The sequence below is a fragment of the Anopheles funestus genome, chromosome 3RL, assembly GCF_943734845.2.
Source record: "Anopheles funestus chromosome 3RL, idAnoFuneDA-416_04, whole genome shotgun sequence".
Classification (NCBI taxonomy): domain Eukaryota; kingdom Metazoa; phylum Arthropoda; class Insecta; order Diptera; family Culicidae; genus Anopheles; species Anopheles funestus.
Window position 1 is genome coordinate 9,562,788 of NC_064599.1, and position 22,579 is coordinate 9,585,366.

At 42.6% G+C, this 22,579-nt stretch overlaps 1 protein-coding gene and 2 non-coding genes across 4 annotated transcripts in view; 2 read left to right on the plus strand and 1 right to left on the minus strand.

Annotated features, from left to right (window-relative positions):
* Positions 1 to 8,379: 8,379 nt before the first annotated feature.
* Trnag-ucc (transfer RNA glycine (anticodon UCC)) lies at positions 8,380 to 8,451 on the minus strand. The gene has a single exon. It is a non-coding gene; the product is annotated as a tRNA-Gly (tRNA).
* A 3,925-nt stretch (positions 8,452 to 12,376) lies between these two features.
* Positions 12,377 to 22,579, plus strand: part of LOC125771274 (zinc finger MIZ domain-containing protein 1) — a 181,453-nt gene continuing 171,250 nt past the window's right edge. For both annotated transcript variants that reach the window (XM_049441721.1, XM_049441724.1), the window contains exons 1-3: positions 12,377 to 12,790; positions 13,600 to 13,758; positions 21,444 to 21,569. The gene's annotated coding sequence lies outside the window, so the exon portion shown is untranslated. The remainder of the gene's footprint in view (positions 12,791 to 13,599; positions 13,759 to 21,443; positions 21,570 to 22,579) is intronic.
* On the plus strand, positions 15,228 to 15,300 carry Trnav-cac (transfer RNA valine (anticodon CAC)). The gene has a single exon. It is a non-coding gene; the product is annotated as a tRNA-Val (tRNA).

The window sequence follows — 22,579 nt, forward strand, 5'->3', positions numbered from 1 at the left end:
CACGTTCCAGTTGCTCGTCTGCTCAGTGAGGTTCTTCTGCGGCCCATTTGCACCAGTGAAACCACCCACGATTCCAAATGGCAACTGCGCACCCGTGTATGTGTGCTTGTGGATAGATGCTGCTTTTTTCTCTCTTTCCTTCCATCCTCTTACGCTTCTTCGGCTTCAATAAGGTTCAACAGGGAGCTGATCGACCTCACGCAAACTGTTGTTGGACTGATGGTCGGTACGTGAAGGTCGTCCGGTAGGCTACCTACCTAGGTGTGGTGCAGGAGGAGTTCGATTTTTGAATGTCATACCTAAAGCCAACCTTGGGCGACACCGTACCGCCATGGTACAGTGGTTGACAACACGTGAAGGAGCAAAAGAATAAATCTGAAATTAAATTAATATTTGTTTTCCTTTTTGGTACATTTATCTTGCCTTTTCGTTATACTTATTGTGTAGTTTGTTTTATTTTGTTTGTGTTTGTTTGTCTTCTCTTAGTTTTCTCTCTTTTTTTGAATTTATAACACTTTGACTTTCGTATTTACTATGTTTTTCTTATTTTTATTTGATTTGATTTACTTAATTAGATATGTTTTTCAATAACTTTGTTTTATTTTATATATTATCATTTATTCATTTTCATTGTTAGTTTTTTTTTGCAATGCTTTCTCATCTCATTTAATCTTTCACTCAGTTCCCTCTTACTAACCGAAGGTGTGTTGTTTTGGGTAAAAAAAAGGTTAATGTGGCACTTATCCGTTTAGGGAACGGTGTTTGGAAAAATCGGTATGTTTATGTTGTTTTTTCCTTAGCGTTATCCTTTTGCAACCAACCCCAAGCCAACACGTCCCACGGCATTCGACGCAAACCGTTTTGCAAATCGATTTAGCTTGCCGTTTTGTAGCACAGCCCGATGGCCCGATGTAGCGTTCCTTTGCTGACAAACACAAAACCGAACTGGCACTCACCTCATAAAAATCCATCCCACCAAAAGGTTCCCTCCGGCTGTGTCGTGTCCGTGGTTGTAAGTACCGTACCGGCTGTAGTTCCGATGTGTCAAACGGATCTGGCAGCGTGTTGGAAGAGTGGAAAGAGTGGTTCCGTGTGCGTGTAGGTGTGATGGAGGATTCGGGATTTGGAAATGGGTTCGCTTGCTGCTCGATGACCCGGTCGGGCAGCGCTGGAAGGATAGACCGGATGGATGGATGGGAAAATATTACAAATGTATGCCACGGTGTAGCGAACGGCAAGGGCAAGTCGGTAGAAATGGAGGAATCGTCTCCCACCCCCACCCATTTCGGTGGTTACTGAGTGTTCTGTACATCAAAAAGGGATCCGGCAGATGTCTCTTTCACTCTCGGATATGGCACGGGTACGGTTGCGAGAGATCCTGACTTCGGTAAATAAACCGGTACCTTGGGTCATGCTTTCGACTGTCGATTCACTCGCCGACTGCCGTGTTCATTTGGGGCAGTTTTCATCGTGGGGTGTTGGACAGGGGAATGTGGATGTGTGTGTGTGTGTGTGCATATCTATGTACGGTTCGGATGCCCGAAGCACGGATAGGGACGGATTGCTGGTTGCCGGTTACGAAGGGAAACGATAGAATCATTGCACGGTTTCGCTTTGCTGGTGGAGAATCCCCTACCGCCATGCTGGTGGGACGTTGTGGTCAGTTCGGAAGGTAGCAGAACCATGCAGGGGAGAGACGAATGCAGATCATGTTGGCGATGTACTCATTGTTCGCTGTATGTTTGGCTACCATCTGCCATTGTCCGTGGTGGAGTAGCGTACCAACGAGGAGTTGTGAAGGACCTTGGTATCAGGACATGTCCCATACCCGTACACCTCGGCTTATCACAGGCAGCATTGCAAACGGCAGAACGGGTTGTAATCCTACGGGGTGCGGGATGCGTGTGCGAGTGTGTTTATATACGTTCGATCGGGCGATCGAATCAATTATCATTAATTCATTTCGAGTGGAGATAGGACCCATTCCGCCCATCGGGCAGGATGGGTAGTGGCCCGAGGTGCAAGGGGTATGAAATACAACGACGTACATGCATGTACGGAGTCGAATTGGTACTATAAATATTATTGGAAATAGTGTTGTGCATCTAGCAGCCCTCGGTGGGGACGAGTTCTTTGTTTGCTGACTTATTGGCACAAACATTTTGCGAATCAATGAAACGGACTTGCTTACGGGATGGGTACGGGAGAATTTTGATGGATGTATATATCGTTTTAAATTCGGAAGAAAACCTCTTAACCAGGTTCGGTGAAATTGGGACAGTTTAAGCATGAATTAATTATACTACTATATTTCGCCGTGTTCATGATTCCCAGGATATTCGAACAAGTTAGTAGCAATTAAGTCATTTCGTTGGAATTATACGGATAGAGCATCGAAAGAAGAGATATGCTATTGAAAGATGATCCAAAACGAAAGCGAGACATAACTAGCTGCTGTAGTCCTTCTGATGCCATCTTGAAGGAGCAAATTTCTCCTTCTTCTATCTATCTCTTCTACGTTGTAGAGACGCTTTTCCCCGTATGACACGAAAGAAATGAATTTTCTTCATGTCCGATCGGATAGATGCTCCCCAAAAACGGTTCTTCTCCACCCGAACCCCCGAATAGGAAGGGGTATCGGGAACTTTGTGGGAAAAACTTCATAACAGTACCCATCGTCACATGCTGAGCGCCTGGTACTGCAAGTTTACTCGTCAGTGGAGTACGATCGACCGAAGTAACCGACCGCCTTCCGGATGTGAGTGAACTGTTATTCGGGCTTTTTTGTATTTTTTTTTCTCATTTGGGCTCTGGAACACTCCGGCGTTCTGAGTGTGTGAGCTTTTTCCAAGAGCTTCCAAGGAGCCTTACGGTGTCTAACGTTTGTGACTGATAGAAGAAAATATTGAGAAATTTCAACTAATAATTTCAACAGTGTTTTTTTCAATTTTTTAACGACTATTTTAGGTTCTTCTCTCTCTCTTCTTGGCTTTTAACGACCTTACAGGTCATGGCGGCCATTTCTAGCTTACTAGACCTATTTTTACCACGTAGCCGGATAGGCAGTCCTTGCTACGGGGAGACGGTCCGGATGGGATTTGAACCCGGTCCGGCCGTATGGACCGGCGCCGTTTATCACATGCACCACCGGGCCGCCGCCGGTGGTTTTGGTTGTTATTATACTTCATTATTATTTAATATTGCTTTTTGTACTTCATATTCTATCACTTCGGCTACAGTAGTTACTAAAAGTCTTATTGATTACAAAATGTAGAAGAAATAAATATTAAAAGAGTAGTTATTCTTGTACACAACGCTTCTTTGCACAGGGTGCTAGAGTGTGTGCGTGTTTATTGCATTAACTACTGCCACAGCTGGTCCATCTCTAGAGCAATAGGTGCTAGCAGGGACATCATTGAAGGTCTACTAAAGATAAAGCAATCAAAGACGGTACAAGACTAGGGTCAAAACGCAGTGTAAACAGAGCACACACACACGCACTGGTCAGGTGCGAAGAGTACTGCTAGTGGTATTGTAAAAGTGCAACACTGCTTCAAGACATCAGGCTTGATAAATGTATCAAACATCGTACGGTTGAGTACAGCGCTGCTGCTACTTCCGATAGAATTTGTGTAGGATTTTATGCATAATATTAGCACAGCAGTGTGTGCAACAGTAGGTGATGGGGGTTTGTTTAAATTTATTGGAAAATTCTAACGATGTTTTTGGGGGCGGGGGTGGAAATCGGCACCGGCCGGTGGTCTGGTGAATTGTTACACATTTTGGCTCTTGCTGCAAAACGATACCGGCCGAGTCGAAACCGTTCCCGGGGCGGGATGTCGTCTGTTCATGATTTCGTTTTTACCCGATGCCCGTGTTCGATCATCCATCGATGCCGTTAGCTATGGTTCTGTGTGACCATGAGCATGTCGGTGAGCATGAGAAGCCAATATGTGTTGATGTTAAAGTTATGCGAAATAATGCCATGCGGGACGGGGAAGCGTAAATGCGGACGGGATGCAAGCGGGGTGGAATGTCCACTTGCCACCGTGCACCGCCGTTTTGGGTAGGAAGTTATGATGTTTGTATCGATACTGTCAGTACTGCCCGTTAGATATTGCGTCTGAACGGGAAAGAGATAATGGAAAATGCAACAAAACGGAGCGAGAGAGAGAGAGAGCGAATGGACGAGAGATTTAACTGCCTTTGTACTGCCTTCGGTATATGCCACAAGGATGCAGCGGAACGTATACCAAGAAGATAGGAGGGGGACGGCACTGAAGCGATCCTGGCATCGATGAACTGTTGTACCATGTTCAGGACTTCCATATGTGCGAAGCGATGCCATTCTGAAGCGAACCACCCATCACCTCCCATCCCAGCTGCAGTTGCAGTTGCACCTTGTGGCTACTGCAGGAGTGCGAATACTCGTCTCGATCCCGCTTCCGCTTGTATCCTGCATTTCCCGGGTTGCCTAACATTTATAATAAATGGAGGAAATTTATGCATTTCGATCCCGAAACCCGTAGTCGGAAACAATTGCCACACCGAACTGGATGGAGATGGGAGGGCGAGAAAGGCGCGGTGTCGGGAAAATGTCGGCATGCGGAAAATTGCGGACCGGTTCGGTACAAAACAAAGGTGGTAACAGATGCTGCTACTGTTGTTGGTTCGTACTATTTACGAGAGCAAAGACCCCCCCTCTAATCCGTTATGCTATTCGGCTATCTCACTTGCACGTGTGCTATAAGAAATCCGTAAAGACAGGACCCGTAAAAGTGGCTCCTTTTGCTGCACAAACTCCTTGATGGCCTTGCTACGGCCTATGCAAATCGCATCAAATCGAGGGCATTGAGTAGCAGGTCGGGCGTTAAATAACCGTTAAAGCTACCCGGTTCCGGCCATAAATGGGTGGAATATGCTGGGAGAGCACCCGATCACGATTTGGTCCGCTCAAATGGGTAACTGATTTATTGGCTGTTGATTTGGACATTGGATTAGGATGAGCCGGGAATGTAGCCGGGAAGGCTGTTGGCTGTATACTCTCTCGGAACGCTTATTAAAGTGATTTCACCGTATACATGTCAAACATGTCTAGATTGTTTGATCTCTGCTGTCCGTAAAGATGATTTCATTTTCATGAGGAACAAACAAAGCTTAGCGATAAGATAAGATAATTTTATATTGCATACCTGTAGGCGTTTTGTGTACGTGTTGCTATGTATATTATTATTGGGCATTGTGATACAAATCGCCCCAAAGTATGTAACTTACTTAGGCAAGAATCCTTGATCCTAAGTGTATTACTCAGTGCCATAAAGGATTTTATAATTATTCATTTATGGTTCGTTTGTAGATTTTTTAGATGATATTTTCTATCCTTGTGGCTTTGAAAGTTTCAGAACATTCGAAGATTGGAGTATAATAAAAATTGCATTCCTTCAGGCGAGTACCGGCAAGACTCATTCCACTGAAAGCTATTTCCTTGTTTTTCTTTGTGTTTAAAGCTAGTCTAGGTTGATCGGGTTTTCAATTTTCCTTGCAATAAAATTGATTTAATATTCTAACTCAAATGTAACACTTTATCCGCTGCCCTAGCTGCCTGCTGCTAATCCAAAGACCTTGTGACATAACGCTTACTGGATGTTTGTCTTTCGATTGTCACTGGTTAGGGACTTAAAGTCTAATCGGCTCCCATTACCCCCAAAAACGAGAGATGGCCAATTTTTCATAATTAATCCTCACGTCGTAAACTATACCGACAGACGGATCCATGTGCGCCAACATTTCGTTAGCATGTGTGCTTTTTCCTCGCTTGTTATTTTGGTTCGAAAACAGAGCGATTAGAAAAGTAAAGCATCTTAACGTTTTTGGAGGGGGCATGATTTGTTTTCCTTCATGTTGATGTCCAATAGGGCTAAAAAGAAAGAACCATTCGCGCTGGAGAGCTGTGTATCGATATTGTGTGTGTTTCACGAATTTGTTTCGTGCTTAGATCAAGATCGGTAGCCTTTTCCTCCCCACCGTGTACGGATGCCCCATGGTTTGTCAGCCTATTTGGTACAAACAAAGACTCACACCCATCGCGGCCATCAATGCGGAAGCGTAAATGCATGTTTATGTTTTTCCATCCTCTGGCGCTGCCTGATCGCCTGGTTTCTTCCCGTGACCGGGCAAGTATTTTTCTTCGCTCGCATCGTCCGACACGAACCACGTCAAGAATGAGAATCTTTATTCACCGGGATTGATTTACGATCCGCTGGGTTCTTCTGGTTTGGCCGTCGGAGCCCCCGGGAGTGGAATAAATTGCGGTGCCGAATTCAGTGGCTTGCCTCTTGCCGGAGGTGATTTATTGGAATAATATTCAATCATTAGCTTCTACCAAGCAGTCCGGGTTCGGTTCCGTGTGCGATGGGCGGGTGTCGTTGGCCAAGATTAGTACCCGGACAACTGGTGGTTTGTGCGCAACGGGGTTGCAAAAACGCGATTGGTTTTGTTAAGGCGTGTTAATAAAGTGTGTAAGCATCAGATAAAAGGAGTGAAAGAAAGAGAGACGAAAGGAGAAGAACGTTTTTCCCAGTCCAAATAAAATCAGTTTAAATTAAGAAGAAAGAACGTTCTGTTGCAATATTTGTTTTCCATTTCAAGAATTGATTGAGCAATAAAGGAACGTGATTTTATTCTTACAAAGAGTGTTGTTATTTTAATCTCCTTTGTGCCGTGGAATATTTGTTTTTATTTCGTTTTTCGTATGCTTTAATACTTTTTTGTTTTGTTCATTACTTATTTTACACTTTTTATTAACTATTTATCATTGCTGTATATTGATTTCTATTTAAAGATATAGTTATTCAAACTGCTTATTTTTGAGTGTTTTTGCGTTTTCCCTTGAATTATGTATTTTTTATTATTATTATAAAAAAATGTTATCTTTATTCAAAAATTCTTTTGCTTCTTTCACTAACTTAACTTTAAAAAAATTTAGCTCTTTATTGCCGTAACATAATTTTGTATATTTTTAGGTTTATTCAGTTGCCATTTGAATAAGTTTTGTTTCATCATTAACTAGAATCTGTTAGAGTGATGTCTCTCTTCAACTAAATAACTGTGGCGAATTCTAATCACAGATGACAATACTTTTGCCATGCAAATCGTCTGGCAGTGATCCGCTTTGCTCGATCGGTGATCGACCACCACCGCGGTCCAAACTGGTTCCGTGTTTCGTTTCTCTGTTGCCTACCTTTCCAGCGTTTCCCAACCACAGACACTAATAGCTCATAAATTTATCATCGCACATATCGCGCGAACTCGCGCACGTCTCCTACGGTTCCTGTTCGGTTCCGTGCCGTGGTTTCTCCATTCTCCAACAACGTACCAGCATCGTTAGTGTAATGGCGATATTGACGGAGGGTATTGAAAACACACAAACCAGAAAAGCTTTCGCCTGGACGAACCTTCGAACAGGGGGGAGGAGGTGGAAATGGCGAGTCGTCGGTGTGATGTTAGCGACCGAGAATGTGTGCATAAATCTTAGGCTATTTAACTTAAAACCACCAACAACCGGCGATCGGTTCAATGCCGCAGCGGATGCTTCTTCTGGAGTTGTGTAGTATTTTGTTCTTTTGGGTTTTTTGCATTCCATGCCCAAGGATATGGCAGTTTTTCTCTCTCTCGCTCTCTCCCTTGCTGTATTCTTTCTGGCTGAACTCGTGGACGCTTGTCATCTTCAACGGAGGTGCTTTAACAGCAAGTGCTCCCGGGGCAGACTTGCTCCACCTTCACCATACGGCCGCTCATTATCGCCGGTTAATCATAATCCGTTTTGGGCCGGCGGATCCGTACAATCTTGCCAACATGGTCATCGTTGTTGTATCGCCACAACATCGGAGGGCAGTTACGGTTGGCAGTAGTAAACCAGTTTCTCTGACTCTCAAGCCAATGAGCAGGTTGCGATTCGCGAGGTCTTTACCAAAGAGTATTATCAAGTCATAGCACACCCTCACATGGAGGACTTGGGGCGAACCATGAGATCTTGTTCTTTATAGTCACAGAAACAGAATCAGAATATATGTCTGGTTTTTTTACCTTTTGTTGTTTTATTCTGATGTTGATGTGTTTGTCGCGTTTGTCGAAATTCTTCAAGGAATATTGATTATTTATTTTATTCAACTTGAAGCTATTTGGAAGAAAAGAGTTATCGAGTAAATAACGTAAAAAGTAAGAATTGCTTCTCGTTTTGCTTGCACGGAGTACTTTTTGAGCAATTGAGATTTTATTGGTTTTGGTGACATTGCAATTGAGTAACTTGTTGAAGTCTTAAGAATTCCTTGTTTGGATGACTTTGAAAGCTTAACACAAGAGACGAAAAAAAGGTCTCTGTGCGTCGGCCGGGAATCGAACCCGGATCAACTGCTTGGAAGGCAACTATGCTGACCATTACACCACCGACGCACTTGATCATTTGCGGCGTCCGCTACACCACAGAAGAGCTCCAGCAGCATCTGCAACATATGCGATACGATAATACGTCGCCTGTTTACCACCGGCACCGGCCGCAAAGAACGCATCGCGGGCCGTGGTCAATTACAGCGCGATAAATCTGTCCGGATGCGTAGTGTGCGTACATCCAGAACGAAAACAAATTGTAGCGTCAGCTCTGTGATGCTCTTAAACGCAGAAATAAAGAGTTCCATTTTACATGCGTTTGTTGGGACTGCATTAGACTCAACATTTTTCGACTACGATCCAATGGGGGGTGTAAATGTGGCAATGAGATAAAGGGGTGAAGAAAAGGGGATATGCTAGAAATTAGCGTACCTATGAGTGACGGTGGTTGTACTGTTGACTGTTATCCATGGAGAGCACTCAGAAATACGCGGACACAAGCATACGAGGCATACGTACGGGCGAAATGTGTACCGATGTTGTTTGAATTCGGGTTTTTATCGTTCAACACTCCATAAATCATCGGGTTCTATTACGTTTCCCTGTTGCTGGTGTTGAAAATACAACAAAATGTAACCAGAATGTGAGTGCCAAAGTGAATTGCGGAACTCGCTGTCGAATAGATATCGTGGAGAAGGTTATTAGAAGTGGTACTATTTTTAGATTGTTTTATGCAATTGAATTGAAGAAAAAAACAATGCAACATTTTTTAGTGTTTTTTGTAAGCACCTGAGAAAAAACCAATCGAAAAGTAGCCATCAAAAATAATACTTTCTTCTTGTTTTGTCAAGTGTTCTATCTTCCTTTTTTGGTGGTTAGCAATTGGATTTTGGGGTTTCTTTTTGTATGTTTGTTTTGCGTTTTTGAAATACCCCAAAAACGGAGTACGTTTGGAGCGTCTCCAGTGGTGTATACCTTCGGTTGTGTGGCTGTCATGTTTCAATTAGGTAAATTTATTTATCACCAAGCCCCCAGGAGTCAACTGTGCAAATTCCAATCCAGCTCGCTGCCGCGTTGCTTGCTGCATCGATAGGGACATAAATATATCTGTTGCGCGGCCGCGGAACGGTGTCTGCGTGAGATTTTTGTTTATGTTTAAAAATTGTGTCCGGTGCTCAACATGATGTGATACTCTGTTTTTATCCATTTTCGTTGGTAGCTGGGAGGGGGTTTTTTGGAAAGGGGAGCAACATGGGTTCCCCTTTTGGGCATTAGCATAACCGAGAACAAATCGATTCCAAATGTCTACCAATCGAATAGATGGCGGGAGTTCGCGTGTGTGTATGTGCGTGAGCAATGGAGGATAAAAAAGGAGAAAATATATACAATAAAAGGTAAAAAAACAAAGAACCCGTCCCACAATGTACCAATTCTCTGAAAGAGTATCCGATGATAAACTGGTTTTATGTACCTGTTGGGTTTTTCTTTCAGTTTTATTTGATAAACACTGTCCGACACACAAGAGTCCGAACATCGACGACAAATCTGTAATCGGGTGTGTAATTGAGCCATACACTGTACCAACGTCCCCGATCGTTGGCATACCGATAGGAGACGCATGTCAAAACACGCCACCAATGGCAAGACGAGAAAGGCCCGCCCGGCCTTTCATTCGACTGCACAAACATGTGTAACTTTTGGCAGTATCAATAACCAAAAACGTGATTGTCCCTTCTTTGCCTGTTGCCTTCCGTCCCTTCATCTAACTACTCTACACACGGTGGTCGATTAGATCAAGCGAAGGTGAGTTTGGAGACGCAATGTGAGCTCATGTTTCATCTCACTCGAAAACGTATCGAGAGTGAGCTACAGATCGTTTTTTTTGTGTGAGTCTCAATCGGTAAGGGTGAAAAAAGGGGGTGAAATAAACACAAAACGAAACAATTGAATGCAGTATAACATAATCATTTGATTTGATTGTAAATACCAAGAACTAGATAATAGCAAACAAATTGCCACCTGTCCATTTACCGGAAAAGAGACCTTTTTGGTGAATCGATAAAAACAAGAACATCACTCAAAGGCTTTACTACAAACAATGCATTTACAATGTAATGAAAATCATGCCCCAAATAAACTCACATGTGAAAACGCTTATAAAATCAGGCACGTAACAATGATTGCTGCTGTTAAACAATCTCCGCACTGACAGCAGAAGCATCGGGCACACCCGTGTTGGGCATGGCAGGAATTGGCGGGCCACTGTGAGGTGAAGCTCCACAACACTTCGTTGGCTTCATCACACTTCGCAAGTGAGCAAAAAGTTAGCTCACAAGCGTGTAAGTACAACAAGAGGACGCCCAATCGATTGTCAGGATGTACTTCCCCCCTATCAAGTCTTCACCTTTCTCTCTTTCTCTCTCTCTCCCTCTATTCTCATTAGTCCCAGCATGGTGGACCATTTAGCACTACGTTGCAGTTGATTATGTTTGAAAACATTAATCAAATCCACTACTCTTGGGCGGTGTGTCCCGTTCCGACGGGAGGCAACAGGCTGCTTGGTACTGTTGGAGAAGTTCTGACAGTTCTCGGCGTTTGTAACTGTTTAAGCAAATCAACCATGGTGGATGCAAGTGGGACGCGGGTTCCGGTCACGCAGGGCCTAAGAGTGATCAGCAATCATCAGATGACACTGGACAGCCGTCGCGGGTAGTGAATAGTGACTTCCTGCAGCACAACACCGGTGTGCCGGTCCTGCATCCTTCATTAACCAACCAGTGTTAATCCTTTGTCTATTGTGCAGGTGCATATCCACTGTTCTGCGACTGTTTGTCTTTTGTCGGGGGAACGGAGGAGATTGGTAGCGAAGCGACGATTTGAAGCTAATTAATTTATTAGGTTATTGATTGGGTCGTCGTGCGATAACTTCCCGTTCGCCGAGTCTCCGGTGTAACTGGTGTTGGAAGTTTGCTGAAAGGTTGGGCAAAGGGACAACATCATCCAGAACAAGAGGGTATCCAGTGTAAACTGAGTCGCAGCTTACATTCTCCACCAGTTTTCCTGGCCACCGAGGACATGACAATGTTCAGCATATGTCAATGCGGGTGACGGGAATGCACTCGTGATCGTCTTTGTTTTCTGACTGATATGCGTTCAAGAGGATGAATTCGATTACTGAACGGAAATGCCTAGGTACACCGAAAACACCCACAGCTCGGTGATCGACAAAGCAAAAAAAGCACTATTTATATCGTTAAATATCTCGTTTACTGTTCTTGAGATGTGAATTGTTGAATTCCTCCACAGGATAGCTGTGTGTATCGTCTTTCCCACCTTCAAAGCGTATCCTTCCGTACGATTCCGTGATATCGATACGTCTTAATCATCGTTGCACTTCGCAGCCCCCGGGGGTGAAGCATTCAGTGGCTCTTTGTGCATCGCTATGCAAGCTCGGACGTGAATAGCAGATTGTTTGCATAATTGATAGGCATAACTATTAAACAAACATCCCGATTTTGACTGTTATTGGACACATTACGGGTACGGGCGTTGTGGTTGAGGAGATGGAATAAACACAGAACTGACTGTGTTAATCTACCTGAGCACCCCATACAATCAGGACGGTGTGGTGTAGCGATATTTAGTTATTATTAGTGTTGCTCATCTGGTCAATAAATCATCACTCTTTGCATCCTTTGATTGCCTTATGTTGGGTAAATAGGCGGTAACTGGAGATGAAAAAATCTTCAAAGGAGAACATTTTAAATACATTTTTTATTCATTTTTTTATATTTTTGATACATTATTGGAAACTCAATCTTAATACGTAAAATATACTTATTTAAAATTTGATCCAAATTATCCCTTTTAGTAATAATTTTAAATGAAACAATGGCTAGACTAAACGTGACAACTTTAAAGCGTTCTTCTCTTTAAAGGTCCTGAATGTACACAATTAAAGTACTCGTGTACATGTAGCTTAAGGTGGTTGAAGCAGTTTCGGATCTAATGGTAGGCGGAGAAGAGCGGACGCCTAGGACCCCACTGCGTAGGAGCGAAGAGTGTGCGAAAGAATAAGAGAAATGGAGAGCCTGCCGCCTTCGCCAACTGTAGTTGTGTAGGTGTGAACATGATAATGAGATGAGGAGCAATTGTGATCAGTAGCGATCGGACAGTAGTACATTAGAGAGGTGAAAAAAAAGCTGTCATAGAACAATTTGCAACAGTTGTTTTTTTTTCGTGCAAAAAAGTGATGTCTTCGAGGATCACATATTCGATATTAATTAGTGTATTTGCTGTGATGTTAAATGGTGAAGATTTTTGTTTGCACGTGCCCAAATTGTTGCCAGCGTCGGCTTGGTTTGTGGCGGCGTATGGTCTACTGACTGCTTGTTAGTATGTATGTGTAAGTGAAAGAAGAATGCCCCTGTGGAATAGTACACGGGGCCCAAAAAACACACGCAGTTTTGTCTTCCGAAGTAAATGCACCTTTTTTGACGCTATTGAATGTGTGTTGAAGTGGTGCCTTTCGTTCCTTATTAACTCTTGACAGTTCATAAGCAAATAAATGCAGTTTCGGATCTAACGATATCCTGTTGATCGCCGTAAAGTGGTAACTAGATTTGTTCCATTTTGCGCTTACCAGCGCGGGCAATGTACGTTCTTCCGTTCTTACTAAAACATTCAAGCCATCATTTTTGTCAGCGCAGGGTACGCCGGAGGTTGCGTGTGTATTGTAACGAAATTTACAATCAGTGCGTGTAGTATGCGTGTGTTAGGATTGCAAATTATTTGCATTAGTGTTGTGTAGTGTCATAAACGCGTGCTTCTTTTTTTCGTAACCTCCGTGCTGGTTTCGGCTATTTAATAAAATTTGGAACTAATAAAAAAAAATTTCGCTACATGTAACAGGCGGCTGTGTTCTTTGCATTGTGCAGAGAAAAAAAGGAAGTGTTGGTTGGTTTTAGGTGAAAAAAGTGATATCTAATTTTAATGAGCTTATTGCGTTAATTCGTGTATTAAAAAATGTGGCCATTTTAGGCAAGTGTGGTGTTTAAAATGTGCCAAAATGCATTCAAGTGTGTAGGTGCCTTTGTGCAAAGAAAAAAAAATGCAAGTGTTGGTTTTTTTTAGGTGCTAAAAAGTGATGTCCTCTTCTCAGTGAGCTTTTCGCTTATTGCATAAAATCATGTATTAAAAATGTTACCAATGTAGACGAGCGTGGTGTTTTAAATGTGCCTAAGGTGTTGAGTGTGTTTGAAAGTGAAAGTGAAAGAAGGTGCCGCGAAGAAGCACTTTTGTCTTCCAAAGTAAATATTTTCCTGTGGTTTATGAAAGTAAAGTGTTCTGCGTTTGTGCGCATCGTTTACACGGGTAAGTAAACCACTCAACCACACAAAATGTCGTAAATAAATTAAATATTAAATACTGTAATAATCTACAATCTATATGTTCTATATATAAAAAATTCTCGTGTCGCGGTGTTAGTGTGCAAACTCCTCTTAAACGGCTGAACCGATTTGTATGAAATTTTCGCTGAACGTTCGTTAGGTATGAGAATATAATTATAATTTTTTGTTTGTTATTTTTTATCTTTTTCTCAATTTAAAGCATTATTTAAGTGAAGAGAAACTTATTGCACGAATTCGTATTAAAATTTATCGAGTTTAAAATTTTTGCTAAATTTCCCTAAAAAAATCGTAAGGGGTAAGCCTTATGAAATTTTCGAGTTGAAAATTTTTTTAAAATTTTTTTCTGATTTTTTATTCTTTTTTTAATTTAAAGCATTATTTGAGTGAAAAGAAACTTATTGCAAAAAATTCGCATTTAAATATATCACATTTATAAATTTTGCCAAATTGCTCAAAAATGAGGGAAATTTTACATTTTCTCAAACAGGGTATGGAACTTGGTTCCTCGAATAACTTCCGGCACAGACATCTGAGGGCATGGCCGTCCAAGAAGAAAATGTGGCCATTGGTGCCATCTATCGACCACAAGTTAAAGATTGGCGATCCGTTGGATACCGACCGAGTTATAGGCCAAACTTGGTGCAAAAATGAGCCTTAGTAAATTTTCAATTTTTTAGATTTTTTTATTCTTGTTTTACTTAAAGCATTATTTGAGTGAAAAGAAACTTATTTCAACCAATTGGCATTAAAATAAATCAATTTATAAAATTTTGCTACATTAATCAAAAACAAGCTAAGGCCTTAAGAAAGTTTGTATTGAGAGGGTCCCCCAATAATTATTTCTCCTAGGGCCTCCAAGGAGCTTGATCTGCACTGAAGGTAGGTGTACATGCAGGAGAAGAGCTTGCGAAGCGTTAAATAGCGAAATCGATGGTAATTAGTATGTTTCGCTACAGTTTCTTATCGTTATCAATCAACGCTCACTGATTATGTCGTACACAATCCGTTTAGCGGCGGGTGTATAAGCATTGTTTGACTTTCGAATGTGAATGTTTGTTGAAGCTGATTAATCTCATACTCTCAGGCTACTCAAACGTAAATTCGGTCCTTGACTTACACTTTACTTACAGCTTGATAAAAATGGCAAATAAGTTACTCTACTCGTAGAATCTCCACAATGACCTTACATCCAGTTTAAAACACTACGTCACAGAGACATGGGAAAAAGATCCCAGAAATAAACTGCTCTCTCGAACTACTCGTTTAATTATGTATGCTTCAAGGCAGTAATCTAAAACCATTAATCGTTTCATTTAGCATTAATTTGTCAAGAGAAACTGATAAGCGAAACAAGATAGTGAATGTGAAGGGAAGAGTAGAATAAACACCACATTAAAACCGTTTCTCATCCAACCACTCGGCTTTCAATTCGTTTCCGTAGTGTAGCGGTTATCACGTCTGCTTCACACGCAGAAGGTCCCCGGTTCGAACCCGGGCGGAAACAAATTGTGTTTTTTAGTCAAATGTGATGAAACGAAGCAACTAAGTAAGATATGTACTTGTGTTTTTTTTGTAGTCTTTGGTCTTTGGAAGCGACTTGGTGTGAAGAAACTAATATAACTTATATCTTCAAATGGTCTTGTGTTTTAAGAGACGCTGACTTACTGGTAGCCCTCTATTAGAGAGGATAAAGTTTTGACTTAAATTCCCCGCTGCAAGCCTTCGTCGCTAGTGCGGGGGATTTATTTAATTACAGCCGTAATAATAAACTTGCCTGCTTCTAGCGCCGTCGGTGAATTCCTCTGCCGGATACGGAAGTAATTGTTCGGTCCTCCTTTCCTGGCAACTTCCGCACAGGAGTGAAGAAAGGAGTTCTGTACACTTTCTCCCTTGATGAAGACGTTCGGATATTTGTGTGTGTGGAGGGCGAGACATTGCTGGGGTGTCTATTTCAACTCCTTTTGCTAAGATGCATATATCTGCAGCTAGCCTTTCGGTCATCTTAGAATGCACGCTAGTACGAGATGAGTAAGGGTTTGGCTAGCAGTATCTCGATTACGTACATAGAGAAGGAAAAACGGGTAAAACGGGTTTTCATTCGAGCCCTCGAATGTATCGAAGACGGTGAGAAGGTCTTGCGGATTGGTTTGAAATTCTTGAATTCTTCGAACTTGTCCATGAGAAGTTTATGAGTCGGCTAGGTTCGGGCTCATCGTTCGAGGCTTTCGTATGCTGATCTGGAACCGAATCCCCCGTGTGTGGAACCGGCGTACGGCATGGGAAAGAGTTCGGAGTTGTGTACGAAACTATGCACAACATCGAACGTCTCGAATCAAGTGTACGATGCAGTTGGAAACTACTGTTCCGGGATGCGGTTCCCCCGAAGAGGGAAGGCAAACGGTTTCTTGAGTTTCCAAGATAACTTCTTCTAGCTGTGAGCGGAATCTGCATCTGTTTGCTAGCATGGCATTTTGCAGGGCTAGATGTTGTCGAACTAAAGCGAACGCTACTGCCCAACCCCATCGTGCCATCGTTCTGGTCTGAATACTTGATAACTTCTGATTTGCTTCACGGATCGTATTGCTCCACGGTCCCGGAGCGTAGGACATAACCGTGGAATGTGTACCGTTCGTGTGGTGGCCTCTAGCGTGGTGACCAGCGTGTACATGGATGCAACTCGGAATTCAGGATACATGCTCCCACACGCTAGGACGTGCGACAGTGGTATTAATGGCTGTAGTACATACGCTGACAGGCCAGCCGACTGATAAGATTCCTGTGTTCCAGTGCGTCCCAATCTACCGGGCAGAAAGGTGAAGATACTGGATACGCTGGCGTTTGTTTGGTGAACTTTTGCAGGAAATCGCACCAAGAATGAAAGCTTCGAGAAACTATTGCCCTTCCAGCGTCCCCATTACCGCACCGTGAAGGGTAAGGGTGGGAAATCAAAGCGTTCGATCCGATGCCGTTGGTAATTAATTTCGTGCTAAGACCGTGGGAATGGTTCGATAGCTTACGGGAAAACGGTTGAAGATAATTTCTCAAGAGCCTACACGTCAATGTTGGAATAATATGTTTACAATTTATGTGTACACGTAGTAGGAAGCATGGAAATTAGTCAGCGAAACATACAGCTTCGTGCAGTCAAAGTTTTTTATATATACGAAATAAGTATATACAAAATACCAAGGAAATATCACATATATTTCTAAAAATTTTGCCTCTTAAATATGCGATTACTGATCAAAAAGTAGTATTTCCCAAATGCTTTGAATAATATGATTTTAAATTATTAATCTCAACTACGTCTTCTACGGGTTTGAGGAGTTCGATAAAAAAATAATAAGACAAGCATTTCTCCAGTTCCTTAGAAGAATATCACTCCTCAGGTCATCGTAAGACGAGATTCATTTTCCCCAATTTAGCAAAAACTTGAATAGCTCCAGCTGTACATTTGCCACCTCTCCATTAAACCGAGCAACTCACCGAGTGCTCGTCATGATACGATTGCGAAGAGGAGAAAATACACCAGTGTGGCTCAGCACGAAAGTGGGAGAGAACTTTCCCTCAATCGTTTCGACCACCGTACCAGGGTAGCAGGAAAATGAATTTTCAAGCTTCGGTATCGTCCTGCCCGATTCAACCGTGGCAAAAGTGGCATCTTCACTCTTTTGTTTCGTATTCCACGAGAGTTCGAGTACGAGTTCGGAATCGGTTTTGTGTGAGAAAAATCAATACAGACACTGTTGCAAAATGGCTAAGATCAGGTTAGGAAATGGTGCTACCTAATGATGATTTTTTGTCCTTGTCTGGAGTTGATTTTCTACCAAGAACACTTCATAACCCATTCAACCGGAGAAACATGTATAAACGTTTCCTACCCCACACTCTGTGGGGTATCCCCAAAACGAAGACTCGTCTAAAACACAGGACAAGAATGCTTTTCCAGGAGAGGTAAACCACTTTACAAAGGATTTTTTCCCCCCGGAAGCTAGGGAAGTTCCCCTGAGGTATAATAAATCATTACCATCATTCCTGCTTGGAGGGTAAAAACCCGAATGAGAGGTAAAATTATTGGCGAATCGTTACAGGTTGGCCGTAAGATTACTTTTCAACCACCATGGCGTTACATAATAACAACATACAAAAGCGAGGGGGGGGGGGGGGGGGGGGGGAAAGCGAAACGAGATCGTTCCGGATGTGCGTGTGAATTTTTTTTTTTTTTAATGTTCGTCCGTAGTAATGAGCATGGTGTGAAAAGGAGTCATGACGAAAGCGACAGGGAGTGGACCGAAACGGAACCAACTGTTTAAATATTAATTTTTCACGTTGGTTACGGTTCATGAAGCTGTGATCACTGCAGCTGATATGGGTGTGATATACATTGCAGCATGAGTATGAAGCGATACAGTAATCAATGAGTTACACTTTCAACAAAAAAAAAATTAAAAATAAAAAAAAAATCGCTTACAAAATTTACCTAAAAATATAAAATTTTACTAAAAAGTTTTTATTATTAACGAATATTGTATTAGAAAACTAAAGCAATTAAAGATTGCTTAATTCGCCTCAAGTTTTTTTTTCGGCACCGTTATCGTTACCGTTACGGAATTTGTCTAACAGTGAGAAAAAAGAAGCTGTAAAATACAAAGTCGAGTCCTTGGTGGTGGTTGCCTCATCACTACCATCTTCAACAGTATCGATGTAAACAAATCGCATTTATTTTTAAACCATCACAACTCATTACCAGCGTGGTTTTCCGAACCACCGATGAAGGGGATCCAACGTTACTACCTTCCCGTTGTAGTATGATTCCACACGACTACCCTCAGACATACACACGCAGACACTTTCGATGCCGCCATTTTCACAATGCCGAAACGCAATTAAAGTGTCCCGAAAAACGAAGCTGGAAACTTGTTGTTTTCTCACCCCGGCGATCCAAGGGCGCCCGGGAACTGTATTGCTTTACGCACCAGACTAAACATTGCTATTTATGATGGCACTATAATTCATTTGCAAACCTAGCGTGGGTGTTTTTACTAAAATGTGCTGCACTGCAAGTGTAGGGTCTCGTGGTAAGCAAGTAGAATGCAATAAAGATGCCGGCATCGGCGGCACAACACTTGTTGGCTTGAAAACAATTGTAAGAGTTTCATCTCAGTATGGATTGTGAAATGGTGATATTATGGGTGGGTGGATCTTCATAGGAAAATAATCAAAAGTTGCCGGTACTTTCTTACGGTAAGCGAAAGCTACTAATGTCCAATCTAATGGCTGTGTGTAATTAATGAAGGAAGATTTTACACGATTGAGACGTCTTTAGCATTTTCCAACCTTTTTTTTCCATGTGCTCTTTTGTTGTTTAACAATATGCTACGATATTCAATAAATGATCACTTGAATAGAAAACGGTTTGAGATGAGGAAATATGATTGCTGCTACGAATGTGATTGTTTGCCCTATTTCCAGTTCAGCAAATATTTGTGTAGAATTGAACTATCCCCATCGGGAGGCGTCAGTTGGGTAAATGAAACTTGCTTAATCACGTCTGTACAAACCATGTGCACCATGATGGGGCTTAACAGATATCTTAAAAATAGGAGAAAAGCATGGCTACTGCAGCCTACTGCAGTTAGTTGCTCATACTCGATCGTGGTGAGTTGATGATCATGGTTCAAGTCAACGGACTGTTGGTGTTTGCCGTGTGCGTACTGCAGGTTGGTGCTATAATACACATAAGAACCTATTTTTAATACTGACAGGTGTCTCTTTCTCCATCAGCATGCGTATGTTGGAGCCGTACCGGACTTTGGAGTTGATGTCTCAATCCGTGGGAGTGTGGTTGTTCAAGGCGCGGCCTACCGTATCGAGCAGCGGTTTGCAGAGCTAACAGAGCATATGAACTTTGAGCTCGTTTCGTCCTATGATAAGCTGACATTTTTACGCGATCAGTTCTCATTCCTTGCGCAAAACCTGACGTCTATTGGGACGGTTTTTGCATCCGCATTGAACACCGCCACCAGAAGCAATAGTAGCGTGAGTGGCACTTTTGAATTGGTAATCCATTCCCTGGCCCAGCTCCAAACCCTGCAAGAGGGTCAGATAGCGGGAATAGTCACGGAAATCTACAACCTTGTGGGACAGCCAATAAGAGCACAGCTGCAGGATTCCTTTACCACCATCTTTCACTCCGTGCAGAATCTGTACGGTGCTGTGATACAACTCATCGCTGCCATTCAAACGTCCAACGATCCAACAAGTATAGATTCTGTGTTTGTGTTTCTGTTAAACCGTGCCGTATATGTCTTACGAGCGAACGTACTCCCACTGAACTACACGATCAGCTCCACAAGTAGGAACATTCGGGAGGCGGATGCGTTTCTTCGGCGCCTTTCGAGGAGTTTGCAATCTGGAGAAAATATGATAATAAACGAAGTGCGGCGCTTCCAGCGTCAGGTTGGGCTGTTGACGAATGCAACCTTACATGTGGCCAGTTGCTCCAGACAAGAAGTCAACGATCTAGGAATGTCTGTTGCACCTCTGCTTCAAACGTTGTGTGATTCCTCCAGTGAAGAATGTCCACTCCAAACAGCTGTTGAATCGGCAGTGGATTTGACGACGACCGAATTTGATCGAGTTATGGCGGCAGTTAGGCGACATTTTTACCACCTAGCAACAGACAGCGTCTTTGTGGAGGAGATAGAAGATAAGTACAACGATATTTATGACCTCGGTGTATTACTTGCCGATTTGACCATCATAAGTCGGCCATACTCGCTGTACTGCTTCAACAAGTTTGCCAAGCTGGTGGAGCAGCTAATACCACGCCTAACGCATGGATTTAGCGTTTGCTTCCGCCATGAGTTGACACGCTTAAGTTCGCTGCAGAACAGCCTGGTCAACATGTTCACGACGCTCGTGTACGACGTGGAGGATGTCGTGGAGCATCTGCAGCTCTGCACAATGCTTCACGAGCAGAGCCTATGTGTTTCCGAGATGGCAGAGCTGTACGGGCATCTTGCGACACATTTGGAAGAAAAGCTGGACGTAATCGAGAAGTTTTCGCTCACCGAAACGAATGCCAGCTACGATCGTTTGCAGCTATGTGCGTTCCAAACAAGCGTCACAGTGCTTTTCGTAAACCTTCAACAGCTAACGAGCGATATTGAAACGTGCAGGGAGGTAGGACCACACTTATTGGACTCTACTATGTTCTAAGTAGTGCATTGATCTATTTTTTAAAACTATTATAAATAAAGACAGATTTTTTGGCATAAAAATGCGCTACTAGAGTTTCACTTTCTTAGATTTAATAAAATAGAGCTCTAAGAATTTTATATTACGAGAGAATCCAGCTCGTAATACAGGAAGTTCTTGATCAACAGGAAGTTGTGTTCTCTTAAAACATGTCAAAAGAGACCAACGCAGAACTAGTTCCTCGCTCACCAGTTTTTCGCTTTTCAGAATTCTCAATAACACATGCAAGATATTGTATACACATGAAGAATATTGGGTATTGTTTCACATTTTTGCTGTTGCATCACTTCCAGAAATCTAGAGATCTTCTTCGAGGACAATCATGTTACACTAACCCATTAAAATCAGATGGGCGATTAATTCAAACCTCTATTCTCTTTTTTGCAGATGTCATAGATAAGGTGTATCTAAAAGAACCAGTAGGACGACGAACTAGAGTAATTCTATCAATCAACCGTACATCTGAATCGTAATATTTGACAACAAAGGCTAAACTGTCAGAGGAGCAAAAAGGTAGGTAAAGATCGGCAACACCCGGACATGATTTTCCAATCCTTTTAGTGAAGTATCTCTAAACGTCTTACAGCTTTTAGACAAATTTTTCAAATGTTTGCTAAACAACAATCACAGTTAAACGTTAACCAATATGGTATCAAAATATAAAAGCGGCAGTTTATTAATTCGTTCTGATATTGCAATCAATTCGACAAATTCTTCAAGCATTAAGATAACCTGGGGCAGCTTCTCATGCCCTGCTCAAGAGAAGGCACGAGGTTTTGGAATGTAAAGAAATTCGTCCTGGTGAAACAGAGCCCGATTCTGTTCAAGCTGGCACTTAATGCAGATGTGAAGAAGTTTTCAGTTTTAGCCGCACTATCACTGGCGCGTGCTGCATACAGTTGGGGATAGAACGCAGCGATCTGTAATTACAAGGGAAAACCCAGAATGTTAGGATGGAATACTCTATTTGGTTGGTTAGATGTGAGCACTTACCACCGACAAACAATCACTTGCCGCATATTCACTTCGACAGGGTTTTAGATTGAGCAAGAGATCCTCGACGTCATACGACACCATCAGAGCATACGTTTGGATCAGCTTCTGCAGCTTCCGTAACCGTGGGAGCTCTGTATGGAAGCACTCGCTTAACCGAATACGGCCCAAGGTGGGCAGATCGGCCACGAGGGCAGCATATTTGTTGTAGCACAGTCTATCATAGACGCCAGATGTGATTAGATGCATTACTAGCTCTAAGGCTAAAAAGTCCAATGTGTAAGAGCCATCGACGTAGTACGTATTGGTAACTGCGTACTCCACCGTCTGCTGGTAGTTCGTGCTCACGAGCAGCATGGCTTCTCCCATGCCCTGAAGAAACATCGACCTGTCGCTCGTAAAGGTTTTTAGCTCGGTTTGTAACTGCATAAAGTTGGTCTGGCTTTCTACGTCACCCGTTAGTTCAGTGTCGAGCTGAGTACCAGCATTATCAAACATTTCCTCGACCGATACAAACGTCACCCCAACTG